The sequence below is a fragment of the Taeniopygia guttata genome, chromosome 35 (genome assembly GCF_048771995.1).
Source record: "Taeniopygia guttata chromosome 35, bTaeGut7.mat, whole genome shotgun sequence".
In the NCBI taxonomy this organism is placed as follows: Eukaryota; Metazoa; Chordata; class Aves; order Passeriformes; family Estrildidae; genus Taeniopygia; species Taeniopygia guttata.
In genome coordinates, this window is record NC_133060.1 from 2,688,152 (window position 1) to 2,714,445 (window position 26,294).

General features: G+C 54.3%; 1 protein-coding gene, 1 long non-coding RNA gene and 1 other non-coding gene across 3 annotated transcripts in view; all 3 read right to left on the reverse strand.

Moving 5' to 3' along the window:
• Nucleotides 1-26,294, reverse strand: part of LOC140681387 (U2 small nuclear ribonucleoprotein B''-like) — a 399,750-nt gene that overhangs the window by 77,885 nt on the left and 295,571 nt on the right. The gene's annotated exons all lie outside the window — the stretch shown is intronic.
• LOC116807180 (uncharacterized) lies at nt 21,450-23,047 on the reverse strand. The gene is made up of 2 exons (XR_012052599.1): nt 22,159-23,047; nt 21,450-21,709 (listed from the first exon to the last, which is right to left on the reverse strand). It is a non-coding gene; the product is annotated as an uncharacterized protein (transcript).
• Nucleotides 24,147-25,877, reverse strand: LOC140681390 (uncharacterized). The gene is made up of 2 exons (XR_012052558.1): nt 24,426-25,877; nt 24,147-24,384 (listed from the first exon to the last, which is right to left on the reverse strand). It is a non-coding gene; the product is annotated as an uncharacterized lncRNA (long non-coding RNA).

Below are 26,294 nucleotides of genomic sequence, written 5' to 3' on the forward strand. Positions count from 1 at the left end.
GGAAGCAATCCCCACTGCCAGGGAGACAGCTCGGACAGTAACAAAAGCCTTGCTGGAAGAAGTAATACCTAGATATGGGGTCCCAGAGACGATAGACTCTGATAAAGGCCCCCATTTTACTTCAAAAATAACACAGATGCTAGCAGAAGCTCTGGGCATAAAATGGGAACAACATACCCCCTGGCATCCACAGAGTTCGGGGAGGGTAGAAAGAATGAATGGAGAAATTAAGAAACAACTCACCAAATTAGTACTAGAAACTAAACTATCCTGGATAAAATGTCTGCCGTTGGCATTATTAAATGTTCGAACTCAGCCACGAGCTGATATAGGACTGTCCCCATTTGAAATGTTGTATGGGATGCCCTATTCCCTAGAAAAAGTTCAAACTAATCCTAACATTACTGATCAAAGTATTAATAAATATTTAACCACTTTAATGAAATATAAAAAACAGTTATGGGAAAAGGGGATGTGGGCCCAAAGACCACCCCTAGATCTTGTGTTACACCAGGTACAACCCGGCGACTGGGTCCTCATCCGAAGCTGGAAAGAAGATTCAATCACCCCAAAGTGGGACGGACCATACCTGGTTTTAATCACCACTGACTCCGCAGTCCGCACAGCAGAGAAGGGATGGACTCATGCTAGCAGAATAAAGGGGCCGGTGGATCCAACTCGATTCCATACAGCTTCCAGGGAAACGAGCTGGAAAATTGACGGGAAGCCGGGGGATTTAAAGTTAACAGTAAAAAGGACTTACAAATAATTTTCATGAACACTATCAACTCTAAGGACATTTGGGTTGGGGATAACTGGGGACTGCAAGTACAACTGGTGGGAGAAACAAAACCCCCAGGATACTGTAAACGTCTAGAGGATTCAGCCCAGCAGCCCTTTTATCGGTTCATCCGACTTGAAAAAGAGCAGAAACCTTGGGAGGGGGAGGGCCATGCTGAACATCAAAGTATTAGAGTAAAGTGTAGCTGGTTAGATTGTCATTGTTACCCTTTTGCCTGTTTTTCCTGCAAAATCTGTAAAGGATTGTGGTGGGCTCACTGCAGAAAGGGGAGAGCTCCGAAAAGTATATGTCAACGCTGCTGGCTGGAGCAGCGCAGATTGACCTCTGAAGTACTAAATTACAAGGTTGCCACTCGGGAATTGATTAAAGGATCCCCTGAGTGGTGGGAGATTTTCGTAAAAGGAATAAACCCTGAATTCCACTGTTACCATTCCAATGAACCCCTAGGTCCATTCCTCACGGATATAGTCCAAGTCAAGTGTCGCAAATTAGTCAAAAGGCTCAGGTGCGACACCCCACAGTTGAATGCGAAAAACTGGAACTCCCGGAGGTCAAAGTGGGAGAGAGGGAACGATCCCACCCCTGAAGAATATCTCTGCTGTCGAGAAGATGGCTTACCCTGTAACTTGTAGCAACCAAGTTGACAGGCGAGACAGAGAGGTAGGTAGTGGGGTTGAGAGGCCCTCCCAAACCTTGAAAAAGAATATAAATCATCATGGGTATGAGAATGGTGACAACGGAATGAGGGAAAATGGGAATGTAAAACTGAGTATGATAAGTAACATCCTCTCCTGCAGTGCGTATCACTCAATCCTACGGGTTTTTATGTTTGTATGGCTTCCCCTCCAGAGTGCCACAGTTAATATACATGAACCCTTTAAATGGACCTTAAGCAGATGGGAGGATCACGATACCCGTCATATTTTACAGACAATAACGGGACCTGGAGCACCGAGCTTTAAGATTGGGATTTGTGATTTAACTCAAAGTTCAAAATGTGGGCAGCTGTTAAATTTAACAAGCTTCTATATGTACCCTGCCTCGAACCCAGGGAAGCAATACTGTAATTACCCTAGACATTATTACTGCGCCTATTGGGGTTGTGAAACAATAGCATCAGCGTGGGCTCCGGGTGGAGGATTAGACAAATATTTAAAGGTAGGGCATGGACCAGCAGGGTGTAAATGACCACGAGAGTGGCCTTGGACTGGGAAAAACTTACTTGGGAACTGCACCTTTCTTTACCTAAATGTCACTCAACCAAGTGATTCTGGATGGTTAATAGGCAAAACATGGGGGGTTAGGCATTGGATAGAAGGACATGATCCAGGGAATCTGATACAAATAAAAAAGGAGGTAGCTCCACATGACCCTAGTCCTATAGGCCCAAATCCAGTAATAAGCAATGACTTAAAGGAGAGTAATAAAACCAGAGATAATGTTATAAAATCAAACAAAGGTAATCAAGAACCTCAGCTATTAGTGCAGAAGTATACAACCTTATGGAAAATTATGCAAGCTACTTTTGGAGTTTTGAATCATACTTATCCTAACTTAACCAAGGGATGTTGGCTTTGCTATATGATAAATCCACCCTTTTATGAAGCTATTGGGATTACATCTGAGGCAAGAGAAATAAATGGTACAAATCCAAAGGAGTGTCTCTGGAGAAAGGGAGGAGATAGTGTTTCAGGCATTACATTATCCCAGGTTAGTGGACAAGGAAGGTGTGTAGGAAAGGTTCCAACAGATATGCGACACCTCTGCAACACAACAATGAGCATTAGCAGAACAGACAAGCCTTCTGATTGGCTTATGCCAGCAGTCAATACTAAATGGGTATGTCAACAACTTGGAGTTACACCCTGCCTATCGGTAAAAGCCTTTAATAATTCAGACTTCTGCATTCAAGTTCTAATAATCCCCAGAATCGTATACCATCCAAAAGAATATGTACTAGAACATCAGATGACCCCTGAACACTACCTGGCTAAAAGGGAACCACTTACAGCACTAATGGTAGCAATTTTGCTCAGCATAGGAGGAGCAGGAGTAGGAACAGGGGTTGCTTCCTTAGTAAGTCAAAACCAGGGTATGAAAGCTCTGCGCACATCTGTAGATGAAGATCTGAGTAGAATAGATAAAGCCATAAGTGAACTAGTTAAATCAGTAAAATCCCTTTCTGAGGTAGTCCTCCAAAACCGAAAGGGATTAGATTTGTTATTCTTACAGCAAGGGGGACTGTGTGTTGCTTTGCAAGAAGAATGCTGCACTTATGTAGATCACACAGGTATTGTAAAAGACACGATGGCTGAATTACGCAAACAAATAGAACAACGAAAAAGAGAAAGAGAATCCCAGCAGAGTTGGTATGAATCCTGGCTCACCTATTCTCCCTGGCTAACCACTCTATTATCCACCCTTGCAGGACCAGTAATTTTACTAATTCTAGTACTTACTTTTGGGCCATGTATTCTTAACAAGCTTATTACAATAGTGAAGAATAGGTTAGAAGCTGCACATTTAATGATGGTAAGATCAAAGTACGAGCCACTTAGCGGAGTAGAAACTGAAGATTATTTAGAATTGAGCAAAAGGGAATTAGAGCGCTTTAGTGAACAAAAAGAGGGTTAAAATAAAAAGGGGGGATATTGTTAGGAAAATAAGGCCTTTTTGTTCATAATATAGAGTTTTCACATCTATAAAATAGAATTTTCACTTAGAGTTTTCACTTGTCTGAACATGTTCTCATTTTGCCAGGCATTCCAGAATATCTCTCAAGGACAACTTCGTTACACACTGTTTTAGGGAGTTGAAACTAATTTAGGGAGTTGAGGTTGCTAGGCACCTAAGCACCTAAGCGAGTATCTTTCAAGGACAGTTCCATTACAGACTTAGCAAAACATGTACTCTTGTGGAATGCGAGTAAACGTGCCTAGAGATAACATTTCTTGTTTTGAGAAAATTCCCAGATCACAGGAACAACCTTGAGGAAGACTACTGGCCTTCATCCCACGACCACCAAGAGGCAGAAAACGACCACCTAGCAACAGAGTGCACCTGCGCAGAAAAGACACCAGAACGTCACACTTCCGGAGGAGAAGACCCAATAAGTTGGGGGGGAATGGGGCACGAAAACGCGGTAGTTGGAATAACTGCTGCCCAGCGCGCTGATTTGCTTTCGTTTCCTACCATTAATAAATCTTTTTAATTGGATTGGAAAGCCTATTGTGCTCGTTCATAACATCAGGAATCCCGTGTAGAGAGCGATGCTCTGTGAAATCAGGAATCCTTTGCAGAGAGCGATGCTCTGTGAAATCAGGAATCCTTTGCAGAGAGCGATGCTCTGTGAAATCAGGAATCCCATGCAGAGAGCGATGCTCTGTGAACAATCACTCGGCCAATGGCCCAGTGCAGCCGCCTGCAGGAGCCCAGGCTGGCACAACCAGCCCGGAGCCGCTCTGTGGCTACTGAGCCGAGCCGAGCCGGGCCGAGCCGGGCCAAGCCGCAGCGATTTTCAAAGGAGATTGGCACTGGAGCTACTGACTTGACTTCGGTGCTTTCTGTGAAAAACGCCAATCACTTGGTTTTTAAGATTTTAAAAGTTTAATAATTAGAGTAATAAATTAACAATTAGAGTAATAAAAGTTTAAGAGTTAGGACAATTACAAGACAATAAAAAGCAAAGAGTTACGGACGTCCGGACGCTGTCTGTGAAAAACGCTGCGACGCCTTTCCCGCCCTGCGCCGCCGGGATCTGCCCGGCGACCGATGACATCACTGGAGCCTCGAGCTGCCATTGGCGGGCCGCAAAGAGCGGAGCCAATGGCGGGGCCGGAGGCGGCTCTGGGGGCGGGGCCGCAGCGGAGCGGCGCCATGGCTCCCGCGCTGGGGCTGGGGGCGCTCCTGGGCCCCGGGGCGGCGGCGAGAGGCGAGGGGGACCCCGGCACCGGGAGGGACTCTTTGATCGCCCATTCCGGAGCACCGAGGGGCCTGAACCCCCATTCCCGGGCGCCGCCATCCCCCCGCACCCCATTCCCGGCATGGGTTCTACCCTGCACCCCCTTATCCGGCACCAGCAACCCCCGCACCCCTTTCCCGGCCATCCCGCCTCTCCCAGCCCCCAGAGCCCCCTTTTCCTTCCCCCAGAGATCCCCTGGAGCCCTATTCCTGCCTTTCCCAGCGCCCAGCCCCTCCTTTCCTCAACGCCGAGGACACCCGGGACCCCTATTCCCAGCCAGCCCGGGTTTTCCCACCTTTTCGGGGAATGGGGACACCGGGGAGCCGTGGAGCTCCATTTCCTGGATACAGGAACCCCCTTAACCCTGCCCATCCCACCTCTACCCACCCCAGCCTTCCCCTTTCTTAATCCTGGAACCCCCAAACCCCGTTCCCAGCTCTCCCGTTCCCCCTTTCCTTCCCCCGTGCCCCCCCAGCCCCCAAATCTCCGTGTGCCCCCAGTTCTCCTGTCCCTGCGTTCCCTGCCCGTGGCGCTGTCGGGGCCCGGCCCGGGGTTCCCGCAGTTCGTGTCCATGGGGTCCCTGGATGGGATCCCCTTCCAGCGGAGCCGCAGCCGAGCCGGGATCTCGGCCCAGCCAGAGCCGGCACAAGGAGCGGAGGACTTCTCCTCCCCCTGCCTGCTGGCTGTGGGCGAATCTCAGCAGAGGCAGAGCCTTGGCTGGGCTGGCCCGGCCCGGGGCTGCTCCTGGGGCCTGGCGGCTCCTGGCTCGGCCTGGGCGAGCAGCAGGGTGGGCCTTAGCAGCGGCCAGATGTTGGCAGCTGCAGCCGCCAGAGCTCGGCCCCGCGGCCTCTCCTCCCGCTGCAGCTGGTGGGCTCCCCAGGAAGGGGATTTTTCCTTTTTTACCTGCATTTCATAGAGACATATCAGCTTTCTCAGCGGTTTAACAGACTGTCATTGTCAAAGCTAATTACTGATTGGGTTTGTGTCAGACACGGAGGAAACTGCTCGGAGCTTCTCTGTGCATTTCTTCCATAAGCACCTCCCATGCAAAACCAGCCCAGGATAGCAACAGGGGGCTGGGGATGGAAACTGAGCACAGCAACAGGGGCTGGTGATGTTTGCCTGTGAAGGAACCGAGTTGCCACAGGCACTCAGAGAGGTTCCATGGGGACTTCCCAAGTCTCCAGGCTCTTCAAGAGCTGGAATGTCACACACAGAGAGACAGGGGCTCCGTGGAGACCTGCCAGGGCTTTCTGGGGATGGTAAGGAGCCGAGTGGTCAGAGGCAGTCACAGCCATTCCATGGTGACATCCCAGCGCACCTTGTGCTGCAAAGGCACCGGTCTGTCACAGGCACTCACAGGGGCTCCACGGTGACATCCCAGGAGTGCCCAGGCTGCCAAAGAGGCGGAAGGTCCCAGACACTCACAGGAGTTCCTGTCTATTGTAAATGCAGGCAAACCCAATGGGAAGAAATGATGATGTCTGACTCACTTCAGAAGGCTGAATGATTTCTTTATTCTAATTATGGCTAAAATACATTAATATACTATATGAAAAGGAAGAGACTAAAACTACATACTGCTTTCTCTAATTCTATCTCTAACTATAACACAACTCGTGACCCTCTCTCCAGAGTCCAGACAAGGTGGGTTGGATTGGCCATCAGGCTCAAAGAATCCTCACCAGAATCCAATCAAGCACTCACTCCACGTAAACAATTCTCCAAACACATTCCACATAGGAAAAACAAGGAGCGGAAATAGAAGTTGTTTTCTCTTTCATTTCTCTCTGTGCACCTCTATGAAAAATCCTGAGAGGGAGAGAAATGTGCTGCCACACCTGTCATGGGCAGAGTGGGAGCTTCAGGCAAAAGTTTAGTTTCTTTACTGGAGAAATTCCTGCTGAGTCATGAGGTGGAAAAATGGCTTGGACTTTGGTTACAGGTACCTCTTCTAACTCTTCACTGTCTTTTTCCATCGTGTGCTATGAGCGCTACCTGTCCATCTGCAAAGCCCTGCACTACGGGACCCTCCTGGGCAGCAGAGCTTGTGCCCACACGGCAGCAGCTGCCCGGGCCAGTGGATTTCTCTTTTCACTGCTGCACCCGGCCAAAACATTTTCCCTGCCCCTGTGCCAGGGAAATGCATTGGGCCAGTTCTTCTGTGAAATGCCCCAGATCCTCAAGCTCTCCTGCTCCAAATCCTATCTCAGAGAACATGGGTTCATTGCCCTTAGTGCCTGTTTAGCATTTGGGTGTTTTGTGTTCATTGTTTTCTCCTATGTGCAGATCCTCAGGGCTGTGCTGAGGATCCCCTCTGAGCAGGGACGGCACAAAGCCTTTTCCACCTCCCTCCCTCACATGGCCATGCTCTCCCTGTTTGTCAGCACTGGCACATACTTGATGCCCCTTTCCATCTCCTCCCCATCCCTGGATCTGGCCCTGTCAGTTCTGTACTCGGTGGTGCCTCCAGCCCTGCACCCCCTCATCCACAGCCTGAGGAACCAGGAGCTCAAGGCTGCACTGTGGACACTGATGACTGGATGATTTCAGGAACACTAAACAGCTGGCCCATTTTTGCAAATCGCTTGTAATAAAAGTCATCTTTGATACTTGTTTTGGTTTCATTTTGGAGGTTCTTTTTATTTGTAATACACATTTAACATTGTCCTCAAAAAATGTCATTGCTTGTGCCATTTCTCACTTTGTTTCACTCCACCTTCTCTGCGGCTACAGACTGTGTCAATGAGGTGCTGCGCTCTCAGTGACTTTAAAGGAACTAAAGGCTGTCCCAGCAGAGTTTTCTGCAGAGATGCCCTTTTGTTGCCTTCTCTGGAGCTGCAGCAGCAATGTCCCAGAGCGTCCTCATGGAGCTGCCAACAACCTCCCCCCTCTGCAGCCCTGGCCTCTCCCCCAGCTCACAGAGGTGCCGCATCCTTGCAGGCACAGACACGGCAGCACTGGCTCAGCAGCCCCTGTTTGCACTGCACACAGCAGGCGGGAGCACCCCATGGTGTTGGTGTGGGGACATGGACCTGAGGCAGCACAAATGCCATCAGCCCCTGGGGCCAGGAAGGGCTGGGGGATGCCAGGGAAACCACTCAGCTTTGTCCTGGCCTCTGCAGTCAGCCAGAAAGTTTGTTCCCATCAGCTGGGAGTTTCCTGTCCCACTGCAGACGCTGCTGCTCAGAGCCAGGGCTGCCTGGCAGCCACCCCCAAACTGCCCTGAGCATTTCCTTGGCTTCACTTTTTCTTTCTTTATTCCCCCTGCTACAGATTTCTTCCTGCTGCCCACCCCTTTTCCCTCTCCTGCAAGCTGCCCATCCCTGTTTGCTCTTTCCTCTCTGGCCTCCAGTCCCCAAATTGGCACCAGAACCTCTCTTAGGGAGCAGGATCATCCTACAAGTGCTTCAGGAATTGTCTGCAGGCTCCTGCAGTTCTCCCTGCTGCTCCCTTGCCAGAGGCACCCCAGGCCAGGGGGGCACATCTGGGCTGCTGTGTCTGGCTGTGGGGCTCCCTGTTCTGGGCAAGGAGCTGCAGAGGCTCTGCAGGACTGACAGGATGCCTTTGGGGCTGTGAGGAGAAGCTGAGGGACCTGGGTTGATGCATCTTCTGAAGAGGAGGCCCAGGGCTCCTCCTGCAACTGCTCCAAGGGTGGTTTCAGAGAATCACACAATCAGCAAGGTTGGAAAAGACCTTGGAGATCATCAAGTCCAACCTGTGCCCTGACACTGCCTTGTCTCCCCTGAGCCTTCTCTTCTCCTGGATAAACAACCCCAGCTCCTTCAGCCGCTCCTCACAGGAATTGTGCTCCACACACCTCACCAGCCTTGTTGCCCTTCTCTGGACATGCTCCACCCCTCCATGTCCTTCCTAAATTGGTGGCCAAGAACTGGACACAGCACTCGAGGTGCTGCCCAACCAGTGCTGAACACACAGGAAGAATCACTGCCCTGCTGCTGCTGGCCACACCATTCCTGATCCAGCCCTGAGCCATTGGCCTTCTTGGCCACCTGGGCACACTCTGGCTCATGTCCAGCCTGCTGTCCAGCAGTCCCTGCAGGTCCCTTTCTACCTGGCTGCTGTCCAGCCCCTTTGTCCCCAGCCTGTAGCACTGCAGGGGTTGTTGTGGCCAAAGTGCAGGACCCGGCACTTGGACTTGTTAAACCTCACCTTGCTGGATTTGGGACCTCTGCAGAGTCCTCCTACCCTCCAGCAGATCAACATTCCCAGCCAGCTTGGTGTCACCAGGCACAGCCTGTCCCCTTGGCCCAGCAGCAGGGACAGGGGGCACGGCCTGTCCCCCTGGCCCAGCAGAAGGGGACAGGGGGCACGGCCTGTCCCCCTGGCCCAGCAGCAGGGACAGGGGGCATGGCCTGTCCCCCTGGCCCAGCAGAAGGGGACAGGGGGCACGGCCTGTCCCCCTGGCCCAGCAGCAGGGACAGGGGGCACGGCCTGTCCCCCTGGCCCAGCAGCCGCCCCGTGCCCTGCCCAAGGCGCTCCCAGCAGGGGCTGGGCCCCAGAGGCAGGGGGAGACCCCAGTCCCGGGGCAGCGTTTCTGCCCCGTCCCCTGTCCAGCCCAGCCTGCCCCGTGTGTGCAGTGACCGCTGGCACGGGCTGCACTGGACACTGTGACCTGCTGGGGACACTGAGAGCTGCCCCGCTGTGACACTGCCGATAAACATGTTGAGCTAAGACAAGGATGGGGACATGGGGGGGATCTTGCAGGGGATGTGGGGGATGCTGGGTTTGAGGGACTTGAGGGTTCCTGGGAGGGACCTGGGAGTTGCTCAGGGCTTTGGGCACCCCAGGCTGAGCGGCTCCAGTTGCACTGGGAGACCCTGGTGGAGGTTCTGGGCAGCTGGTCAAGGACCCCCTGCCCTGAAACTGTCCCCATGTGCCCCCATCCCATAGCCCGGTCCCCCTGCAGTGGCTGCCCCATTCCTTACTCCCCTTCCATACTCCCCTTGCCCCTGCCTGTTCCCATGTCCCCCCATACCATTCCCATCCTGCTCCCACACCAATCCGGACCCCATTCTCGATCCCTGTACCGTATTCCCTGTCCCTGTCCCCATTCCCAGTCCTATTCCCTGTCCCCATTCCTGGTCCCTGTCCCCATTCCCTGTCTCTGTCACCACTCCCAGTCCCTGTCTCCATTCCCATTCCCCATTCCCTGTCCCCAATCCCATTCCCTGTCCCCATTCCTGGTGAGACATTAATTTGGAAGAATTAAGAATTTTAGGAAAGTTAAGATGATAGTTAAATTAGATGTTGCTGACTCAGCGGAAGTAGATAAATGGGCTTTGTTCCTAGTTAACAGTAGCTGGATCTTAGATAAGATATCCAGGATCTATTAACTCATTGCTTCTCAGCTTTATGTTTGGGTAGCTGTGCTTATCATGAGAAACAGAATGTGACAAAGAGATTTCAGGGACACAAAAACAGTTGCAGACTTCCCATACTTTAGGAATCCATTAAGCACAGGGAAACGACAAGGATTCATTTGTCACGTGTGCATGGGAAAAGGCAGAAAGTGCGCAAGTGCTTTAAGGTTGTTTTTTAAAATTGTGTTTTTCTCTAAGTGCTAAATGGGCTCAGGGTTAAATAGCTTTCTGCTTATAGAGATAATTTCAATTTGTAACCGAGAAGCATTATGCCTGTGGCCTGAGTTCTCCCCTAACAGCTCCTGGAGGGGAATGCTGCAGCTCCAGTGTAAATTAGATGCACGCTGTCCTCTGTCACCATGTTTGCAAAGGGCCCTTGCAGATGGGTGACAGAGAACAATACACAGAATTTTATAAAGAAAAGAAGGGTGAGATGTTACCATGATTGACAGGGGTCCTGACCAATCAAATATCTCCCAAAACTGCAGGCACCTCACGGGCCAGAACCTGAAGGGGCGTGGAGCTCAAACCGATGAGAACTTCCAGGCCTGGTCTTTCAAATGCCCTGTGTGGGGGGGGGGCGTGGGAAATAAAATCTCCCTGTTGCCCCATGAACTCAGGAGGAGCAGTCTTTGTCTCCTGTGCCCTCGCTGCCCCACCAGACCAAAGAGATGTTCACCAGGGCCCTCCCTGTTTGTGGCCGTCCAGTGCCGAGCTGAGCAGGCAGCCAGTTGTGTTTGCATGTGAGCTGCCACAGGAAGACACACAGCAGCTGGAGATTTGAATAGCAGGGCTTGGCCAATTCTTTTTCTTTTAGAGTGCAAGAAAGACACAAAAGCACAAGGAAACATGACAGTGTTTTGGTGGATTCTCTTTGTCCTGTGAAGTTGAGTAGCTGTTGGTGTTTCTGTGCTACTGCTAATCCCTTCCATGAAAAAATCATTCCGGGAAGGAGCAACAACATCTGACACGCACCAAGTGTTGCCACCAGCTGCTCCAGGTGCTGCTACCAACAGCCCCTGTAGGACGGAGCACAGCCCCCAGTGCACACCAAAAGCCAGGGAATCTCAGGAAAACGGGAAACTGGACAAGACAAACGCAGATCTGAACCAATGTGGTTAATCGAACGTTCTCCGTTTATTCGAGATAAGATGGTAGTTTATATAAGCTTCTACATAGTTTACAGAAACAAAGGCACTCTGATTGATAGGTTAACATTGCTTACCTTTTCCTTAAAGTGGCTTGAGCCTTACACTATAAACGTATACTAATTCACACCCAGGCAGCCCAGTGGTCCCCGTCACACCTTAATACTATTTCTATCTGCGCCACAAGCTCTGAATTTCTAACTGCGTCAGAGGCTTGAAGGCCTCACAAGGCCCAAATCTGAGGCCTAGACTGGAGTAGCTCAAATCTCATAACTCATGTCCTCTTTCTCTGAAAAATGCTGCAACACACACCAGCTTTGGCTGCCCTCTGGCAGAGAAGCCCTTTTGGGGCACAGGTTTCTGGGGCAGCAGACGGGCACCGGTGCTGCCAGGGCTCGGGGGAACTCTGCTTCGGCGGGGACTGTGCCTCAGCGGCTGATGTCAGCGCTCCCCGGGCCCCAGGCTCAGAGCAGCATTCCTGCCCTGGCCCACACGTTCCTGGTCTGTGTCACACGGCCGTGCTTAGGATGGCCACCATGTGGGACGTGTCCCGAGGAGGCCGTGCCAGCTTCTGTGCAGGGCCCCGTGCCCTTCCCGCCGCGGCTGCGTCGGCAGCCCTGGGGGCTCCTGCTGCTCTGAGCCCGCAGAGCAGGGCAGCGTTTGCTGATGGTCTGAGCCGTTCCTAAAGATCCTGTTGGGCTGTCTGACACACCTGGGGCAAGGCATTCCTTCCAACCTGGGCCACTCTGGGGGGCTGGGGGTGGCCCCAGGGCAGGTGGCAGAGTGTGCAAGGGCCCTTTGTGACACGCTGCAGCATGGTCACCGTGGAATGGAACGGGACAGGGTATCCAAGGGCCCTTTGTGACACGGTGCAGCATGGTCACCGTGGAATGGAACGGGACAGGGTATCCAAGGGCCCTTTGTGACATGCTGTGGCAAAGGTGTTGGCAGTGACAAGGCCACTCCACAGTGCTCTGTGCACGCGACGAGACAGGACGGAGAGAGCGGTGCTGTGAGGAGCATTAGCACAGCCACTCGTTCCTTGCTGACCAGGAGCTTTCCCGAGGTATTACTCCTGCAGGTGAGCTTGTGGCCAGACCAGAGCACTTGGCGACCCCTGGCCTTCCCGAGGCATCTCTTCTGCAGCTGCCCTCGAGGGCAGACCGTGGCATTTGCTTTGCACCATCCTTGACAGGAGTCTCCTGTCCTTGTGGCTGGAGCCCCCAAGACCAGAGTGCAGGATTTGCTGTCCTGTAGCCTTGCCAAGACTTCACTCTTGCAGGTGCCCTCAAGGCATGACTGCAGCACTTGCTGACTCGGACCTTTTCCTTTTCACCTTCTGCAAGTAGCCATGAATCCAGGCAGTGACGCAGAGCACAGACCTGCGAGCGTGCCCAAGCTGGCCTGGGGGAAGGAGGAGAAAGAAGGCCCTGGAGCTGCCCCAGCACAGCAGCCTGAAGAGGTGGAGCAGTTCCAGCCACTGCAGAAGGGTGAGTGGCAGAGCTGGGCCACAGGGCTGGTGCCTGCAGCCAGCTTGGCCCCATGCCATGCCATGCCATGCCATGCCATGCCATGCCATGCCATGCCATGCCATGCCATGCCATGCCATGCCATGCCATGCCATGCCATGCCATGCCATGCCATCCCATCCCCTGGGGCCATGCCCATGGACAGGATGGAATAGGAGCCGGGCAGACACCCCACAGCCGTGCTCCATGCCTTGGGGCGGCGCGGGGCTGTCCCTGCCTGGGCAGCGCAGGGCTGGGCTGTGTTCTCCGGCCTCTCCCGCAGCCCCTCAGCTCGGGCTGCGCTCGCTCTTTGCCAGGTGCAGCCGTGCAGCGCACACGAGAGCAGGAACGCACCCGTGGCCGCTTCCGCAGAACAGCGCAGGTCCCTGCAGCCATCCCCACCTGGGCTGGGCCTGCTGGCACTGCTCAGCCCAGCACTGTGCTCGGAGCACTCCATGCAACATCCCGGGCTTCTTGCCCTTCTGCTACAGATGGTTTGCAAATTCATGAAGAGGATTCGGGAGGAAGAGAGCAGCGTCATGGGCGCTGTGGTCAGAGCGTACTCTCCCATCTTCAAAACCAAGGCCAGTGCTGCCCTGCTGGATATGCTTGTGGAGGAGGGTCCTTCCAGCCCAAAGCAAGTGAGCAGCCTGTGGCCTGGCTTTTCTCCTCCCTGCAGTTGTGTGGCCTCCCAAGCCACGCCTGCTGCTCCCTGGAAGCCTTTGAGGCCATGGCAGTGTGGTGGCAAGGGAAGCGCTTCTCTGGGGCAGCTGGGCACATTCCTTCCTCTGGCAGCTTTCCAAGTCTCCCCTGCCTTCTCCAGGTGCCCGCCATGGTGAGGTACATCCACCAGTGGCTGGTGGCCAATGAGTTTCCTGAGTACAATCTGTACAGGCCCCTTCTGGATCTGACAGAGGCACAGCCCTGTGACGTGGTGATGGCTCTCCTGCGTGTGGCCCCAGTGTGTGACAGGTACGGGGCCCACGTGTCCACAAGGCTCAGCAGCCCTTCACCCTGTACAGCCTGTCCCAGGTGTCTGACCAACAGAGAATTCCAGGGCCCTCTGGCTGCTCCCTTTGCCAGCCCTGGCCCCTGCCAGCCCCGCAGCGTGCTGCCATGCTTCCCCCCTGCCCCTCAGGGGCCAGTCCCCACAGGGCTGGGCTGCCTGCGTGCTGCCAGGGAGGGGCAGTGGGCAGAGGCAGGGCTGGCAGAGCAGCTCAGCTCCCCGCTGCCACCCAGGCCACGCTGCTGTGTCCCAGACTCCTCTGAGACAGAGCTCTGACCCCACAGAGCTGCTTTGGCCATGTGGAAGAGCATCATGTGCTCGCCCAGGACTGCAGAGCCGGCCATGCTCGTACTCCTCGAGGTGCTGGGGAGCTGGCCAAAGCACAGCACGTGCACCTCCGATGGGGACCACACGGCTGTCCTTGCCCTGGCTGTAAGTTTCTGCCTTTGCTGGCCCCAAGGCCACCTCTCCAGCAGCTCTCCATCCTCCCTCCCCCACGGCGTCTCCCTGCCTCAGGCGCTGGGCTGAAACCTGGCCTCGGGGCAGCTTCAGGGCCACCAGGCCCGGTGCTCCCCCTTCGGTGCTCCCCCTTCGTCTCTCCGGGCCTCTCCCTCCCGTACTGGGCCCTGCCACACGGACACCTCGGCACTGAGCGCTGTCTCGGGCTGCTCTGTCCTTTGCAGGCAACCGTGGTGATGTGGAAGATCCTCCAGCTGCCCTGTGTGCCACATGTAGTCACCGTGTGTTTCCCCTGCCTCTTTGTGCATCTGCTCTTCCAAGTGCTCTTCAGCACTCTGGATATGCCAGAGGAGGTCGATACCTACTGGAAGGGATGCCAGCAGCAACACGGCCTTGCCACCAACCCCAGCAGGTGCTCCATGCCAGTCCTCCTGTCCTTGCCACATCCCTGGGCAGGGGCCCGTGCTCCCAGCGTGACCTGGGTTTGCTCTGCACACAGGTTTGCAGAGCAGACCCTGAAGGCCCTGCTCTGCCGACTGCACTATGAGGATGTGGTGGTGGCCATGGAAGACAAGGGTGGCTGGGACACACTGCTCTGTGCTGACACCCACCACTGTGCTGTGGGCGTGCTGGCCAGGTGAGACCCCCTGCTCCCCAGCTGTCCCCGGCATGTGTGCCCTGTGCCCCAGGTGCCCCACACAGTCCCCGTGGCCGTGGGCCAGAAGCCCTTGTCACCAAGGGACAGCCAAGGAGGCTGCAAAAGGCTGGGAGAGGAGCGTGCCCAAGAGCAGCAACCTCCCAGAGGGCTCAGCTGCCCCTTGCAGGGTGCTGGAGAAAGGCCAGACCTCTGTGAGTCAGTCCTGGGAGAGGTTTGTCCCCGCTGGCTCAGGGGTTTGGCTCCTATTTCCTCCTGTCAGAGAAATGCGCCGCGCATCCGAAGCCGTGTGTTCCGCGATTGCATTCCAGCTGCTCGGGCTGCTCAGCAAAGACACGCCATGCCGGGATTTGGCCGCCCTGGCGTTCCTTGTGGAGGTGAGCCTGAAGGCCAGCGCTGCCTCGCTCAGCTGCCTCCCGGCTCTCTGCCCTCTCTTGGCCGCAGTGCCTGGGACGGAGCCCGCGCCCTGTGCTGCTGCCTGGGCCCGGCCCTGTGCGGTTCTGGGCTCCCGCCGGCCGCTCCCCCGTCACTGCCCTGTGCCTTTCAGGTCCTGGAGCGCCTGAACCTGAGTGAATGCCGTGACAGCGTCCTGGAGTTCTTGTCAAAGAACCTGCAGAGCGAGTGCAGGGGGAGGCGTCGCTTGGCACTCAGAGGCCTCGTGGTGCTCGGCACCACCAGTGTCTCGGTGAGAAGAGCGCAGGGGCTGAAGCCGTGCTGCCAGCATGGGGCTGGGGAAGGCAGTCCCTGGGGCTCGGCTGGCCTTGGGGCACTGAGGCAGCTGCTGCCAGCTCTCCTGCCTCCTGCTGCAGCTGCCCGAGTGCTTTGACACAGGCTTTGGCCCCTGGGCCCTGTGGCAGCAGGATGGTGTTTCACACACTTGTGTTCCACAAGTAGATGGCCATAAGGATGTGGAGCCTGCATGAAAGGCTCGTGGAGCTCCTGCAGGAAAATGACGGCGTCATGCTCAGGATGACCACGGTTCTCCTCAGGGGTTTATTTCTCTGCAATGGTGCCCCAATAACCAGCGCCCTCGCCCTGCAGCTGGCTGAGGCGCTCCTGCCACTCTTTGACAACGTAAGGCTCTGCGCCTCCAGCCACGGCCAGTGGGTGCTACCCACACACTTTGTGCCCTGTGCACTTACAGGCTGTGCCCAGCTGGGCCTGAAGCAGCTGACGCTGAGGTCTTCCTTCCTTCCTTTCATACAGGAGGATAGCCAGGTGCAGTTGAGCTCCATGTTTATCTTCCGAGACATGCTGGATCGTTTTCCGGAAGAGGAAAAAAAGGCCCTGAAGGCACACGTGCGCCAGAGCCTGCTGCCACTCTCCTTCCACTGCCATGATGCGAATCAGCGAGTGGCAGAGGTGAGGACTCGGCAGCTGCTGCTGTTCCCCTGGCAGGGGCTGGGCTGCCCCTGCCCTGGCACCTCGCAGGCTGCAGCCTCCTCCAGGCCTTGGCACAGGGACGGGTCCTGTGCCCTGGGCTGTGGGGCCATCTCCGCGTCTCTGCTGCTCTCCAGGCTTCTCAGGAAACGCTGCTTTGTGCGGCCGAGTTCCTGAAGCAGAGGGATCTCGAAAAGCTGCTGAAGAACCAGAAGCTGTGGAAGTTCACCGAGTGGCTGGTAAGGAGGGCCGGGAAGCCGCAGCCCCAGCCTGGAGAAGCCCCCCGAGCGCGGTGCTCGGTGTGCGGGCTGGCAGCTGTGCCCCTGCCCGCTGCTGCAGCCCGAGGCCGCGCGGGCTCTGCTCCAGGCTCCTGCGGCCTGAGCCGGGTGCCCATGGAGCCCCGACCCGGCGGGGCTGCGGGGCCAACCCTTCCCTCCTGCCGCTCTCTGCAGCTGGCAGAGGACAGCAGCAGCGTGGCCGAGCACCTGCGCCGGGCCCTGCCCTACCTGCAGAGCCCACAGGAGCCCCTGCGAGAGGCGGCCGTCAGGTTCATGGGTGAGCCACGAGCCGGGCCAGGAGGCCGTGTGGGCACAGGGCTGGCAGCGCCGCTGGCAGGGAGCTGTGCCGCCGGGCCTGACAGGCTCTGTGTTCCCAGGGACGGCCGGGAGGTACCTGAGGGGGAGGAAGGAAGAGCTCCAGCTCATCTCTGAGGGTGAGTGAGGGCAGCGGGCTGCCAGCGGGGGCTGGCGGGGAGCTGCGAGCCCTGCCCCGGCTGCGGAGGGCTCTGCTCCCTGTGCGGACCAGGGCCGGCGTGGGCAGAGCACACAGAGGTTTCAGGGCACCTGGGGGATTCCTGGCCAGCAGCTTCGGGCTGATCCAGCTGGTCCCTGCTCCCTGCTGGCCATGGCCAGAGCCGGCTGGGATGGCCCTGGCACAGAGTCCCCTCGGGTCCCCTCAGATGTGGGAACTGACCATGGCTCTGTTCCTCTCTCTTTCAGCCCTTGAAGGCATGGCCAATGACATCAGTGTCCCCGTCGCAAGCCTGGCAGTTCAAACATTGTACGTCCTCCAGGAAGCAGAGATAGCTCCATACTCCATCTTTGACAACCTGCATGATCGGCTCCGCAGGGCATGGAGGAGACGGCCTCGTCTGTCGGGGCTCGGCTGGCTGCGCTGCTGGAGCTCTGCAGAGAGCTGATCCCAGAGGCTCTGTCTGCTGGGGCCGCCCGAGCCAGCAGGAATGTTTCCTTTCTTTAAGATTGTTCTTTTCTTTCTCTTTGTTTTACTTTAGCATATAAATATAGGATGTGTTTTAATAGACAGACTCCCAGGATCTTTCTTTTGCTGCCCAGGTTCTGCAGGGCCTAGGGGAAGAGGGACAAAAGGGATCCCTGGCTCAGCAAGCTGCCCAGGCATGCAGGGTTGCAGGGAAAATGGCCAGAAGCCCCTTGGCCTTTGGTGGTTCTGCCAAAGCCTTTGTGCTGCCCACAGAGCAGATGGGCAGGGGCTGGAGCTGTGGGGATCTCTGTGAGAGCGGTGCCTGGAGATGGCCACAAGCCCTGTCCCAGGCAGGAAGCGCCATCCGTGTCCTCCTGCCCGTGTGTTGCTGCCTGGATTGCTGAGGGCTCCCAGGTGCCTCTGGATGGGCTCCTCTGGAGCTCCTGTGGGGCTGCGGCGCTGCTGCCGGGCAGGTTGGCCGGGCTGGGGAGAGCCTGAGGGGACGGGGCCACGAAGGGATGAGGGGCTGCGGAAGCCCTGACAGGACAAGGCAGTGGGAAGGCACGGGGGGGACGTGTGAGGGAGTGGGTAACGTTGGCTCGGGGAGGAAAGTGGGTTGGGCCAAAGAGACCACTCACCCCGATGTTCCTGTGGCAAACAGAGCACGTTTATTCTCAAGCCCTTCCTTCTAAAGGGCCTTTGAAAAACCCAGTCTGGATGATTTCACTGGTCTGATCAATGTGCCCCTTCAGATTCTGGCCTGGGGAATGCCTGCAGCCTTGGGAGAGCTGTGATGGGCCAGGCCCCTGTCAGTCAAACCAGGGCTGGTACATTCACCCCGTACAAGCCAGCCTGCACGGTGACACGGCAACAGAGTGCGAGGCACAGCTGCGGGTGCTCCCCGTGAACCTCAGCTCTGGGACCACTGCCTGCCCCAAGCTTCAGGGGCTGCAGGGGGAGCCCGGCTGGGCTCTGCCCTGGGGCCATCCTGCAGGGACAGCTGCACACAGCCTGCAGCTTTGGGAATGGCATTAGTGCCTAGGCTGGGGGGGAAGCTGCAAGTCCTTGACTGCTGTCTTGTGTTGCTGAGAAGAGGAAGGACATCTTGGAACTGGGGATGCTGTATTTGAAGTCAAGGGGGCAACTTTGTGGTGGGGGACCTGCGTGGGCCAAAAGGACGCAGGGGTGCCGGTCACGAGCAGCTGAAGGTGGGCCAGTGTGTGGCCAGGTGGCCAAGAAGGCCAAGGATGCCCTGGCCTGTGTCAGCAGCAGTGGGGCAGCAGGAGCAGGGCAGTGACCGTCCCCCTGGGCTGGGCAGCGCTGCGGCCATGGCTGGGAGTGCTGTGTCCACTTGTGGGCCCCTCTGAAGCAGAAAGTCCTCGAGGGGCTGGAGCGTGTGCAGAGAAGGACACGGGAGCTGGGGAAGGCTGTGGAGCGCAACGCCAAGGAGGAGGTGCTGAGGGAGCTTTAGCCTGGACAACGGGAGGCTTGTGAGGGACCTTCAGATCCATGGATCCATACATGGCAGTGCTCACCACCAGGGCTGTTTCCCTGCCAGACATGCCCTTACTGCATCCAAGTGCTTTAGCCACCTGAGGAGGGGACACTTCCGACTTGTGGTTTGTTGGTTTGCTAGGAGGAGAAGCCCTGCTCATTTTCCCTCTTTCCAGCAAACAAAGAGGCGTCTGCGCAATCTTTCCTGCCCTTTTCGTGCACTGCATGGGATTCTGATCCAGTTTGAGTTTTCCTTGTCTGCCGCAGCAATAACAAAGTCCGTGCTGGCTATCTCTGACTTTTCCATTTCATAGTTTTCAAGAGCTAAAAGCTGCATTGTGCAGAGGCACCGCTGCTTGCTGATAGCAGCCAGGGAGGACTATCAAATTCATAGAGTTCATCAAATAGAGTTCTGTTGAGTTAACCCACTTTAATCTGGTCAGAGTCACTTAGAATCCCATCGCTAACAGAGTTGCTGATTTCTCCTTGGAAGTGGTATTTGTGGATCCGAGGAGGAACGAGGTTATAAATGAGAGGTAACGGCCTGTCCCTCATGCTTCTCTCTTGCCGCAGATGGCAGAAGGAACAGCGGTCTCTGCCCCGGCTCCCTCTGCTCCTGGAGAAGAAGCCAAAGAGGGGCAAAATGAGCAAGACGATTTTTAAAACTTTAAGAAGGGATAATTAGAGACAAATCAATAACAGCGCTGGGTGCTTGGCAATGGCCAGAGGCACACTGGTTAGCCATAGCAACTCTTCTTATCTACTTTTTCCATTGTATTGTCCAAAAACATATTCATAAAGATTATACACATTCAAACATTTCTTTGAACTCACTTACTTCTTCCAGGAACTCTTTTGGTTTGACCCCCAACCCGCCTTTCTAGAGTCCGTGCAGGAATCATGGATTGTTGTTTTGAGGGTTGTGTGTCACTTCCTCACAACAGCCCCTGATCCCCGATTCAGCTGGGAGTTTGCGGGCCCCAAGTTGGGCAACTCCCTGGCGGCTCCCCTGGCAGGGGGACCCTCCTGGAGCAGTTCTGTGTCAGGAACCAGAGCTGCATTGGACTTTTTCGGTCTTCAGCTTCTGTTTATTGTTATCAAAACTTCAGCACACTGTCTGCACCAGACTCTGCGTGCAGGAAAACAGCACAAAAATGGCCAACAATCTCTTGTTACAAGGCCTTGTAAGTCTAATCAAAAACTAAGCTACCCAATTAAGAAGTGACACCTAAATTAGTTTTCTTTCTAACCCAGTAACTGACCCCTAAAGACCCACAATGCAGATTATTCTACCCAATTACAGGATACCACATAAACCCAAAAAGAAAGAGAAGAAGAAGAAGAAAGAAGAAGGGAACTCAAGACAACACCCTATATCCTCCATCTTGAACCCATCTATAACATACTAAATATTCTAAAACCTAAATTTTTCACCCATATGACATACTCCACTACTCTCTGCAATCTCTACAATCTATTTCACACTTTTGTGGTTTCTAGCTTACTTTGAAGCTTTGGAAGTTTTCTCCATGAATGAGGGTCAAAGTCAGTGCTCCCCTGGGGGTCAGGACACCCCAGAGCAGACAGAGAAATATTCCCGGTGCCCTGGGTTTCCACATCAGCAGGCGACAGTTACTGACAGTCGAAGGGTCAGCGGCAGGGTCCTCATCACACCCGTTCCTTAAACGTTATCTGGCCATGCAGACGGTCTTAGCTACTTCCACAAGTACTTTAAATCAACATTGGCTGTTTCACAAATATCTCTGAGTTATTACTGTCAGTTAGTTACAAAAAGAAAAGCATTAGTTATTATTTCACAACTACAGCTACTTCTGCAAAAGTTAACATTCTAATGCACAACACATGGCATCCACTTCAATATTTTGTAAAAGCCAAAACTATCATGTATGTTTTTCACACTGTGCACAAACTAAACTATCATCCATGAATGATGTTCTGAGGATATGAGCTACACAGGGGCCAGGGCATTGACCACAAAAAGCTGACAAATTATACTACAGCAAAAGCAGTTAAAAGTGATTACAAGCTGTACTGTATCTAAATCGTTGCGATTAAGAATAAGTTGCAGAAGCCAAGACATCACAGCAAAAGCCACAATTACATAGTCCTTTATAACAAACCCAGGGCAGGTGTTTCCCTTGCAGGGAGCACTGGGGCCTTCCCCGGGCCCCTTCTGCCCTCTGGCCGAGCCGGGGGCATTTTCCAGCACACGCAGTTTGTACCCAAGAGTCGGTGCAGCCGAGAAGGCTCCGAGCGCCTCCTCCCAGGCTGACTCTGCAGATGCCCCGGCTGCTCTGGGCTCTGCCAGGGCTCTGCTGGGGCTCAGCTCTGGGCGAGGCTGGGCCCGCTCTCCCCTCACATTGCTCCGGGCAGCTGAGTCACAGAGGGAGGAGGAAGGGACACGCCAAGGGAGTTGAGGTTTAACAGAGTTTTTATTCAAAAAACTGCCATGCCAAACAGGCTGTCATAAGAACTGTAACAAACAGGGTGTCCTAACCAACATAACCAACTAGCACTGCTAACTACCATCACTAACTTGTTGTCCTCACTAACTACTGTAACTAACAGCTGTTTTCAAGTGCTTCATCTCCTCCGCTGCTCCCTCAGTTACTTTGCTGCGGTGATCAGAGGGGTCAGGCTGGAGAGAAGCTTGGCTGATGATAAAAATGGGTGCTGCCCAAAGGATAAAAAAGAAAGAAATGAACCGTTACTTTCCAGAGTCAACTTCCTCACAGGCTCTGTTGCAACAGGACAAAGGGAAATGGTCAGAAACTCAGGAGAGGGAAGCAGGCTCAGGTTAGATCTAGGGCAGAATCCTTTTGCCAGGAGAGTGGGGAAACACTGACAGAAGGTGCCCAGAGATGTGGGAGGTGCCTCCTCCCTGGGAACATCCAAGCTCAGGTCAGGCAGGGCTCTGAGCACCTGCCCTGCCTGAAGATGGCCCTGCTCCTTGTGGGGCACCAGGTGCAGATGCCCTCGAAAGGACCCTGCCAAGCCAAACCAGGCGAGGGTTCTGCTTGCTTTGCGTGTGGAACGCAGCGAGACTGGAGACTATCGGAGGGGCCCCACCAGAAAACCCCTCCCTGGTGCTGCTGCTTCCCCTGCAGCCGCTCGGCATTCACCTGCAGCAGCTCCTGGGCAGAGCAGCGCCGCTCCTCGTCCGGCTCCAGGCTGCACTCGAGGCAGTCCCGCAGCAGAGCCGACAGGCGCCCGGGCTCCTGCAGCTGCGGGGGCCCGTTGTGCCGGATCAGAGCGCGAGCCTGCAGGAAAAGCAAACTCAGCGCTCTGCCAGCTTCCTTCCCACCCACAGGTGCTCACATCGACCCCGGGTTCTCAGCCCCAGCTCCAGGGGCACTTTCCTCCCTGGCACAGATGCTGCTCACAGCTCATTTTCCTGTGCCAACCAAAAAACCCAAACCCTGGTGCTGCCACAGCCATTGGAAAGAGCTGATGCACTTGCTTCACATTTTCAGGTCATCCTCACAGCCAGAAGAGCTGCAACAGCGTAAATCCCAAAGCCAATTGTTGCTGGAGACTGCAGAATATTTGTTTGTGTTGAGGCTCGAGTGCTCTGGGAATTCCCTTCCCCATGTGCAGAAACCCCCAGCTGCTGCTCCCAGTGCGGGGTCACCCTGTGCTCACAGGGCTCTGCAGCCCCTGGAGAATTTGCCTCTGACCATGGCCTTGTTTCCTTGAAGTAAGGAGCTTCTCCTCCCACCATCTCGTGTTGCCGTGCGTGGCCAGTCCGAGCGGGCGCCGGCGGACGTGCGGGAGGAGCGGGGAGGCGGCCGCTGCTTTCCCCCGGGCGCTGCGGGCTCAGTCTGAGCGCACGGACAGACGGATGGTGGACACGGGGCTGGGGGCGGACACGGGGCTGGGGCGGACACGGGGCTGGGGGCGGACACGGGGCTGGGGGCGGACACGGGGCTGGGGGCGGACACGGGGCTCGGGGCACACACGGGGCTGGGGGCACACACAGGGCTCGGGGCACACACGGGGCACACACGGGGCACACACGGGGCACACACGGGGCTCGGGGCACACACGGGGCTGGGGGCACACACAGGGCTCGGGGCACACACAGGGCACACTCGGGGCACACTTGGGGCACACATGGGGCACACACGGGGCACAAACGGGGCACACACGGGGCACACACGGGGCTTGGGGCACACACAGGGCACACACGGGGCACACTCGGGGCACACTCGGGGCTCGGGGCACACACGGGGCACACACAGGGCACACACGGGGCACACTCGGGGCACACACGGGGCTGGGGGCGGACACGGGGCTGGGGGCGGACACGGGGCTGGGGGCGGACAGGGGGCTGGGGGCGGACATGGGGCTTGGGGCACACACGGGGCTCGGGGCACACACGGGGCACACACAGGGCACACACGGGGCTCGGGGCACACACGGGGCACACATGGGGCACACACGGGGCACACTCGGGGCACACTCGGGGCACACTCGGGGCTCGGGGCACACTCGGGTTTATTGTGGGTGCGGCTTCCCGAGGCCCCCGGGCACCAGCGGGGTACCTGATCTATCCCCCGAACTGGGCGAGGGGGAAACGGACCCGCGGCCGATGAGGACGGGGCGGGGGCAGGGAAACCCCCCGGGAAAGCAGGAGACCCCGGGAACGGGGCGGGCATGGGAAAGGCGGGGGCGGAGGGAGCGACCGCGTGGCGAGGGGGAGGGAGGCAGGGTCGCAGCACAAGGGGAACCGCGTGGGGAGCGGCAGCGGGAATGGGGGAAAGAAGAAAAATTACAACTCCCACATTCGTCTGTGTCGTGGGAGAGAGAGGGGCAAAAACAGGAGAAAGAAAAGGGAAAAAAGGAGATTCCTCCCCATTGTTCCTTCATCTCCCCACCGCCAATTCAATAGCAGGGAGTTATCAATAAACAATAGCAGTGAACTGTGAATAATCAATAGCAGGGAGTGATCAATAATCAGTATCAGTGAGTTATCAATAATCAATAGCAGTGGATTGTCAATAATTAATAGCAGGGAGTTATCAATGATCAATAGCAAGGAGTTATCAATAATCAGTATCAGTGACTTATCAATAATCATGTTATAAATTTGCGCCACATTGGAACATAATCCAATTAAGAATTTTATTAATTTACAGCAAGTAGGATATGAACAAGGGTAACAGCGCTGGGCAGCAGACAGAGAACTTCAAAAACCGAAGCTCCACTGACTGCTACCTTGATTCGCTCAAACTGTCTCCTTTTATTCCAATTTCCTCTTTGTCTCCCTGGAATTTGCAAGCCAATTCCTGCCGTTATCTTGTGTTTGTATAAGCAGTCTCTGGTGTGAATGGTTGTTGTGATCTTATCTTGCATAGGCAGTCTCCGGTGTAAGTGGTTGTTATCTTACCTTGCATCAGCTGTGTCCGTTCGCTGTTTGCATACCTCCGTGGCCTAACCTTATCTCAATAGACCATACCTCAGTCTGTATTTTTCTCACAGTTGTCTAACCTTTACATATATCTTAATAAACAATATCTCAATCTGTAGTTTCTTACAATTCCCCCCTTTTTCTTTTTATCCTATTATTGTTTATTAGACGTTGCTTTCATTCTCGGCACTGTAAATAAACCTTTTTCCACAATCCCAACATTTATCATAACACTCACATGGTAATACTTCACAATTACAATAGGCGTAGCCCCCTCGTGGCATAACGCATTCACAACAATCTTCATTCTCATTAATAGATGCATTTTTATATTTTTCCCCCGACCTCGTAGTTAAAATTAGCAGTTTAGCTATGACAAATCGTTTTTTAATATCGTGTACAATACAGCGTAATATACAAGGCCCGAATATAAGTCCCAGAATCAATATAATAAGCGGTCCTGCTAAGGCAGACAGCAAGGTGGTTAGCCAAGGTGAAACATTAAACCAATTTTCATACCATGTCCTGCCCGCCTCACGATCTTTTCTACGTTGATTTAACCTTTTCCAGAGTTCAGACATAGTGTCCTGAACTACTCCCGTATCATCAGCAAAAGAGCAACATTCTTCATTGAGAGCTACACATAACCCCCCTTCTTTTAGGAATAATAGATCTAATCCTCTTCTATTTTGCAGTACTACTTCCGATAAAGACTTTACTGAAGTGGCTAAATTTTGGATAGATTGTTCTATTTTTGCTAAATCTTCATCTACAGTCGTCTGTAAACTTTGTAATTCCTGACTTTTTACTAGGGAGGCTATGCCTGTACCTGCTCCAACTCCACCCGCTATCAGCAGTGTAGCTAAGGTTACCACTGTAATTGGTTCTCGTTTTTGTACATTCAGGTCTCCTTCAAAGTGGCGTAACACTTCCTCAGAGGTGTGATAGATCAGACGAGGAACAATTATCACCTGTACGCAAAACTGAGATTGATCAAACACGTTTAGGGATAGGCAAGGCGTTACTCCGATGTCTGAACAAACCCATTTAGCTCCTGGTGTCGGGATAGCCCATTTGTCATTTCTATTCTTGTGTTTATTTAGAGTTTTTGTAGTGATTATTGTCGTTTGGTTGCACAAAGGCTGATAATTTTTGGGCACTGTACCGATACATTTTCCTTGACCTGTTACTAATTGAATAGTAATTCCCTGCGCATGGTTTTTCTGGTCATTCCATGGGCATTCTCGTGGGTTTGAACCACTAGACCATTGAATCTTAGCTGGTTTTCCAATCGCCTCAAAATATGGTGGTCTAACATTATAACATAACCAGCATTCCTTAGTTAAATTTGGTTTGCTTTCATTAAGGGCACGATAAGAGGCTTGCATTAAATCCCATAAAGGGTCTTTGGATTTCAACACACCTGAATCCCTAACAGTCACGACGTCATTAGCTGTTCTATTTGTTATTGATAAGGGGTTTGGACAAGTGGTTGTAACACTTGCAGGGACTATCTTTTTCGTAGGGGAAATGGGTGAATTCAATACTTTATTCGGCCCAACAGGGAGTGAATCATGTGGTATTTTAACTTTTCTTATGAGAAAATGCCCTCCCCCGTCTTTAGGAATTCCTCCATAGACACGTATTCCCCATGTTAGTCCTACTAACCACTTGTCTCCTAGGGGATGTAATACTTGAAATTTGATGCGGGTACAGACTTCCTTGTCCTGTGAAGCTACATAATCCACGTCACGCAGACCTGTAAGATCTACACCTGTTTGTTCAGGTACACATCCGTTAGGAGTCCAGGTTGCTTTTATATATTTATCAGGAGCCTTTACTGACCAG